Source organism: Antrostomus carolinensis, unplaced genomic scaffold (assembly GCF_000700745.2).
Source record: "Antrostomus carolinensis isolate BGI_N321 unplaced genomic scaffold, ASM70074v2 scaffold14242, whole genome shotgun sequence".
Taxonomy (NCBI): Eukaryota; Metazoa; Chordata; class Aves; order Caprimulgiformes; family Caprimulgidae; genus Antrostomus; species Antrostomus carolinensis.
In genome coordinates this window covers 11,258-18,980 of record NW_010297675.1, presented here as the reverse complement: position 1 = coordinate 18,980, position 7,723 = coordinate 11,258, and positions in this window count along the sequence as shown.

Genomic DNA, 7,723 nt, shown 5'->3' with positions numbered 1-7,723 from the left:
GGGGGAGGGGAAGCAAGCAGTGAATAATACCTTGAAGCCTGGAGCAAAGCTGAAAGCAGGAATTGTGAACTGTACAACTCCTGTTATCCTGCACCGAAACACACTGGCTGGTGATTTGAAAGATTTCCAGTAACAGTTAGATAGGGAGTTCTCAGTACGCACGATGACTTGTTGTGGCTTGGAAAGCATTGCTGCACAGAACTCCAGGTCTTACTGGGTGAGTTTTTATGGCTAAGGCTATGCAGGCATTAGAATGAGGTTATCTCAGTGGGTTTTACAGAGCTGGGTGAATTTTTTGCATAGGTTTTTATTTTATTCTGCAAAGTTCTCCCAGCCAAGCTAAAGGGAGTGCTGGAGGAGTGTGACAGCTAAACTCCCTAGGGCAGAAATAACAAAATACTTCTGTGTGTGGACCATTAAGCGAGATTATTAGAAATATTCCCTCTGATACAGGGAGGGTATATAATGCCATACAGTGCTCCTACTACAAAATGTTGTATTCTTTAATGCCATGATCTACAGGCTGTCTAGGTCTTGACTTGGGTCCGGATGTGCTGCAGACAAGTGAGTCATTTTCCAGTTTATGCAGGGCTGTCCTTGATTTCATGAACTTCAGGTCAGACCAATGTCTCCTGTGTTCTGCGAACGACTCTCTTTTTGTGTCAGGATCATGATATAGTTTGGACAAGGTCTAGAGCTATAGGCTTGAAGTGCTGAGAGCTACAGAAAAATGCATGGAAGGATCCAGATCTAGATCTACAGCCTGTTTCCGTGTATCCACGTGCCACAATCTTGATTGGGACTAGAGCACCCCCACTAGAGGAAACCAGATTGAATTAAATGCTTGGGGTCACTGCATGACCTCCCTGTCGTACCTTTCCTGTCCTGTATTCTGCTGATCCATTTTTCTTAGAGTGTGATAGGAAATGTTCTCCTTTGGAAACCCTTCAGTTCTGAGCCAGCTTTGAACTCTTCTGACTCAGTTCAAGGCTTCTCCACAGTCTAGATAATAGGAAGGTGGCTGCTGTCCCTCCGCGGTGGCTCTGTGGCACCAAGTCTTGTCTGATTCCCACAGCTGCCTTTGTGCCGACAACAGGCCAGCTGGAGGTCACTTGGCAGCTGGGGTCTAGTCCTGCCCTCTCCATCACAGAATTGATTCAGATGCATTTATATGATTCTGTTTAAGTGCTAGTTAATTACTGCAAATTCATGGCCTCTCAGCCCATCAGGGCTAATCAAGCCTCCTGACCCCTGCAGCGCAGCAGAGGATGACCGTGCAGTACTGTATTTATCTGAGAGCACTGAAAATCTGTGTGGCTTACCCAGTGCAATTCCAGCTGCAAGTAAATTTTTCCAGACACATTTAGAATATACCTTAGAAAGGAAGTTAAAAAGGCATCTCTCTGTTACCCAGTGGACCATTGCAAATACTCATCTTGACCAATAAAAGGTGAAGCACACCTGTGGGGCTGGAGTGAGAAATCACAAGTTTCCCACTGAGCTCAAAAGAAAGTTTGTGTGTTCCTGCTGTGCAAGGACATTTTATGTATTGGAGGTCGACGCTCTGTGCATTCAGAGGAACAAATCCTCTGGCTGTGTAAAGCATCCCCAGCTCCACAGAAGAGCTGTGACAATTTACACCAGCTGAGGTGCTGCTCAGCGTTTTTCTTATGGGCCTTATTTACTCCTGGCTAGTTAGAGTTCCTGTGGAGCTGTTAGGGCACTGTGTGGGTATAAATCTTCCTTTAGGTGCCTTTGGAGCAGTTAGGAGATAACACGCTTGTCTATAAAGTAGAAACATCCTTGAGCATATGCCTGCCATAACCTTAGAATAGAATGGTACCATACTGATCTGCAATATAGCTGATTTTACCTAAAGAAGATCTACAAACAGTGTCCACTAAAAAGTGGCCAGACAGGATAAGTAGGTAGTGAACAAATCCCTTTGTGTTTTGGCATAGCCCGTTTCATTCACGTCTGCCTCTTTAAGCAGTTACGTCCCTGAATAAACCTGGCTCCTCATCTGCCCAACAGTGTCGTGCTGACTTACCTACTTTTTCTTCTAGAAATTGTTTAGTCAGGGAATGGTGTCAGCCACACTTTCATTGAAATAAGTTTGTTAAACAGTTCAACAGCAGCCTTATGTAGGCAAGGGCTAAGGTAGTCACAGAGCGACAGTTCTTCCTCATGGCATTAAAATAAGATCAGTGTAAATAAGAATTTAGTTGTAAGGCTAGAGTGTTAAACACAGCTAGTTTCTGTGCCTTCACAGAGGTAATTCACATCTCCCTGTGGTGGGATGTAGCTGTGCTGCAAACGTCGTGTGGCATTTTCATGGCAAGGCCCTGAAATACAGATGTTTTGGAACACCTCCCTCTCCCCACACCACCATGGCAAAAAACAGGGAAATGGTGAACAAGGAAACCATGACTGGCCTTTGTAGACCTCCTTGAGATCAGCATGCAGAAGGCAGCAGTGAGGAGGAGGGAGGAAGAGCTCGGCCTCTGCAGTCCTGGTCTGTTGTCCACTCCTCAGGGGAGGCTGGATCTGCAAAGCACAGCACGACATTTCAGCGTCTTCTCTGGACGTGCTATGTGAATTGCAGGGGATACAAAACTGTCTTACGAAAAGATGTATTTCTAGGTAACGCTAAGGGGAAAAAGTAGGTCCCTGTGAAAAAATATTTCCCTAGCAGTTTCTAGCTTTAAAGATATTAAATTACAGTACCACTTCCCAGGAGTGTTCTTGCAAGTCATTTATACCATAACACATAAAATTACAGTAAGCCTCCATTAGTACTGTGGCTACTTTTGTAATCAGTTTTGAAGAATGTGCTCCATCAGTGGAAATATTTTGATTTAAGTTCATATTGAGGAGCAGTCTAAAAGTTATGCTCTAAATTACACTTTAAAAGAAGTCCCATGGTACATCCCTACAATATATATGGTATGCTGACTCCATGTAATTAAATTCTTGTCTAAAGCTGTCATTAAGTTGCAGTAAATATTGAAGCTAGTTTCATTTTAAAATTAGATTTACTTCTTGATTTTAGCTGATAAATATTCTTATATAGAAAAATTAATTAAAATACTCATATATATATATATAAAACAGGGCAGGACTGGTGGTTTCAGCTGTTATGAGCAAGCAGACTGGCAGCGCTTTGATCAGCAGCAAGGTGGGTGACCAACAACAACATGGAGAAAAGCACAGGGTCCCCACACAAGGCTTATCAAGGAATGAAAATCCCAGGCCCTTTCCCATCTTCTCCCATTCCCAGGTTAGAGATAATATCAAATTACTCATTAATTAGTGAACCGCAAGACTTTCCCTGTGAATAACCAAAATTAGGTGGGTTTGGAGGGTGGAAATAATCTTTTCTCATCTATGCTCAAGCCCTCAGGGGTACAACACTACGATTAAAATAAAAGGATGAGGGAAATTTCTCTGTGTAGACTGGGGAAGAGAAAAGTCAGCTCATCAGAGAGTCTAAAAAATGATGGTATTTTTCAGAAGTTGGATGAAGCTGAGTGGGATGATAGAGGAGAAGTCTCAGAAAATCCCTGTATCTGCAGAAGAGCTCAGGTGTGCATTCATTCTCATTAGTCCCTAGAGAATCCACGCTGGGTTCTCATGCTATGGGGTGCAACCAAAAAAGCTGGAACTTGCACCTTTTAGAAGCTCCATTAATTAATCTGTAGGAAATCAGGCTTGATTACTTTCAGTGCTCACAAAACTACTTGTGGTTTTTTCTTCTGGAACACGGACAGGCAAATTGCTGAGATATCCAACACCTTCCAAGAGTCTCTCTTGCCCTTTCCTGAATGTTCGAATCTCCCCATTTACCAAATGTGTGTTTGTTTGACATTTTTACAACTAACTGGTGTTTTATGCAGTTTTGCTGGTGGCTCAAACTTCCTCAGGAAAATGACAAAGGGTCTCTCTTTATCTGGTCTGCACTGATTGACATTATCTTAACACATCTTCAAATTTCTTTCCATTCACCCATAACTCTTCCTACAGGCTGTCCTCCAACTTTTCTTCCTATCTCTATGGTTATTTATTAGAAAACTGTCACTTGCTCAGACTCTATTTAATATGTTATATTATCAAGATTTGACACTCTAATGCAGTGTATTCAAACTTTTTTGATCTCTAGAAATTTTTCATTGGTGCTATGGAGCCTGTGAGAAGTTTCATGTACGTAGATTGCTGTATAGCATATATGAGCTTGCTGTTGTGGAAGCCTTAACAGGACATGAGTCCTGCTTTGATCTACAGAGCATGCTTAATGACCACGACATTGAGGGATTACAGTTACCAAGGGATGGAGAGGAAAAAGCCCTGAGGAGTTTCAGAAAAGCCTGTATGAGATTTGGATAGGAGTGTCTTCTGTGAAGAGCCCAGCTCAGCCTTTGTGACCTGGGAGAAAACTGTAGAGAAAATGAGTCTTTGAGACTTCACCTCTGGCCCATAAATGACCACAGCTTTCTTTTCCTTTCTTACTCCTGGTTGGAAATCTGTTCTTAAAACAGAAAATCTTCTGGGATCTTCTGATGTTTTATGTTGGACATTGAGGTGTTTGGACTGCCACTGATGAGTGGCTTACATGGAAGTCAGACAAGCCAATATGCTGAAAATTGAGCAAGTGGTATGGAAAACATAGTTATTCTATAAAATTCAGCTTCATTTATTCATTGCTAACACCTATTCATGTTCAGTAACAAAAGAGTTAAATGTTAAAGGGTTAAAGTTAAATGTTAAAGGGTTAAAGTTGTCCTCATTTACAGCATGAGAGCTTACAAAAACATCTGGCCTTACCCAGGTACAGTGTAGCCTGTAAGAAGCAACCAGGAAGACAGGAATTCAAATTTGTCATATTTCTAAGCACATATTTTAGGTTTTTGCGGTAGAACATGAGAGCTATTTTTAAAAAAAAAAAGTCCTTTGCAAATCATTGTTGGTGAAGGAAGTGTTAACACTTCATCTACTAAAATATTTCCAAACTGTTATGCAAACCTTGGAGACCACATTTTTCAGTCTCTCGTTATGTCCATTTTTTTGGTCATTGTCAGCTTTCTGCAGGTTTCTAACAACCAAAGGTGCAGCTGAGTGTCCAATGGGATATTAAAAAACAACTGTTCATCAGGCTCTTCATACCACTGTGAATCTCCAATCTGACTCGCCACAAGTAACTTCCCCAGGTGCTTGAACAGCCTTAGACACTTGGCCCTACAGCCATGATTCTACACAACATGCCCAGCACGTGCTTAGCTTTAGGCATGTGAGAAATCCCACTCTGTTCAGGCCAAAAAAAAAAATACCCAGACCCTAAATTGCTGTGCTGAGTTAGACTATGATATTTTATTTGGACCAGTCTATTTTCTGTTCGCAGAGAGTGTGGCAAAGCTTCATTCCCATGTCTACAAGGGCCCTAATTTTCCAGGGTTAAAACCTGAATGACGTTTTTCCTTCAGTGAGGATAAACTGCAAAGAGCAGACCTCATGAAAAAGGAAATCTATAAATCCTGTAGTCCTCACCTCTGGTAACTGCATTGTTCGAGGTGAAAACTGTTAATTGTGTCCTTTAAAAGTATGCGTAATTGCAACCTTTTTCCCTAAAAAACTTGGAAAATGCACATAAGCAAGAACAATTTCTGATAAATGCAATGCTGTTTTACTAGACTGATGTGCTAAAGACAAGAACTACTTACAATAACGAAACGCACGGGCTTTGATTCTCTGTTTGCCTGAGTCACTCCATTACCTCCGGCGCCTGAAGGAAATTGCTGCAAGAGTAGAATCAGGCCCTTAATGGTTTGCCAGCCACCATACTGCCATTACAGCCAGACAGCAGTCACAGAAATTCATACTTAGTTCCACAAGAACAGTACGTTAGATATCCTGAAGTGTTTTATGAGGCAGGACTTTTCTGACTGTTCTGACAAAAACACCAGTATGAGTCGTAACCGGAGCTTTGAGCAAATATTGCAGTTATGATTTACAGCACAATTGCCAGAGTCTTCCTGGCTTGGGCTTTGATGGCTCCTTACTCAGGCTGTCATTTTTAGCTCCACAGATTAGATCTGCCTCGGCCTCTTCCACAAACACTGGGTTCACTGGAGTGTGTGGCAGACAATACAGCTCTCAAACAATGAAGCATTTGTGTTCATTTTCTTCTGTTTTATCTTTGGAATTCTACTATTTAGGTCACTATCTGTTGCTTCCAGCTATTCTTTCCTGACAAATTGTAGCTCTTTTTAGGCTTAAAAAGATATAATCAATGAATTAATCTATGTTATTCCTCTGGGTATAGAGGCCTAGATGTAATAAGTGGTACATACACATAGGATAAGATTACATTGCCATTCCTAAACTGCAGCCCTAACATTAATTGTGCCTTATAGGCTAAAATTTGACGAGCTGCTGGATGCAGGCCTCTGAAAATCTGATACAACTAACACAATAAAACCCCAATATTACTAAATTTCTCAAATGCTTTAAACGTGATTCCTCACCAGCCTAAAATGGAAGGGTGTGAATGGATGTATGTATATTCCACAACACATAATTTTAGATACAAATAAGGAGAATAATGTTGAACAGATCCTTTATCTGATTATATCTGCCTTTCCTAAAAGAAAAAAAAATCTACTACAGGTTTTACTTGAAAAAGATTGTCCTTGGATTTTAGCGAGTAACATCACTCATAGTGAAATACATCAATATCTGTGGAATAAAAAAACCTCAGGTATGGCAACATACAGGAATTCCATTTACATTTAAACTTAAGCTCACTGATTGCTCATGTAAAAAAATTACTATGCTCTGAATGAAATGAAGATGAGTGCTTAAGCAAACAGTCATAAATTAATTTATAATGAAACATGACAGTCATAATTTAATTTAGAATGTATTTAAGATTGTTGTTACTATTTGTATAGGTCTTTTTTGCCTGGAGGAAGATGCGGTTTCATGGTGAAATGTCAGCTACTGAAATACCCAACTTCTTATGCGTGTGTGTGTATTAATTAATTAAAATGCTGTAGATACTTTCCTAGTGAAGATCTGTTGTCTGCTGCAAGTAGTTCAATGAAAGCTTGCATGGTTGAGGCAAATGCAGTATCAGTGGGTCAGCAAGAACCTCCAGTAAGCATGGAGGGGTGCTGAGCATGACCTGTAAAATCTGCGGGGTCGTGAGGCTGCCGCTCAACTTCCTTCCCCGCTGGCGAGGAGAGGGGACGTGAGGAGAGCAAGCAGCAGGGCTGCAGCTTTTGCACTTCTCATCTGCTCTCCAAAGCTGCTGGCTGCCCACGTGCAGCAGAACACCTGTCCAGGCCCAGTACCACCTCCCTAAAATACCTTAGACTGCACATCTGAAACGTACTTCAGGCACCTGATGTCCGAATCGCCCTCTCTGCGTCACTGGCTGCCCTGAGAGCACCAGAAATCACCGTACGCTGGGCCCACGTCAGCACCCTGCTGATGCCAGCATAGCAGGAAGAGGCAAAGGGCAAGACTGGCACGTAGAGCACAGGCACTCGCAAGACACAAGCTCTGGGGTGTCTAGTCAACATGTTAAGATATAGATATAGATAGATAGATACATATATATATATATAGATATATATATAGACAGATATATATATATATATTGCTAGACAATTTATTTTTCACTAGATTTCTTCTAAATCTTTTGGATGTTTCTGACTAACAAATAGGA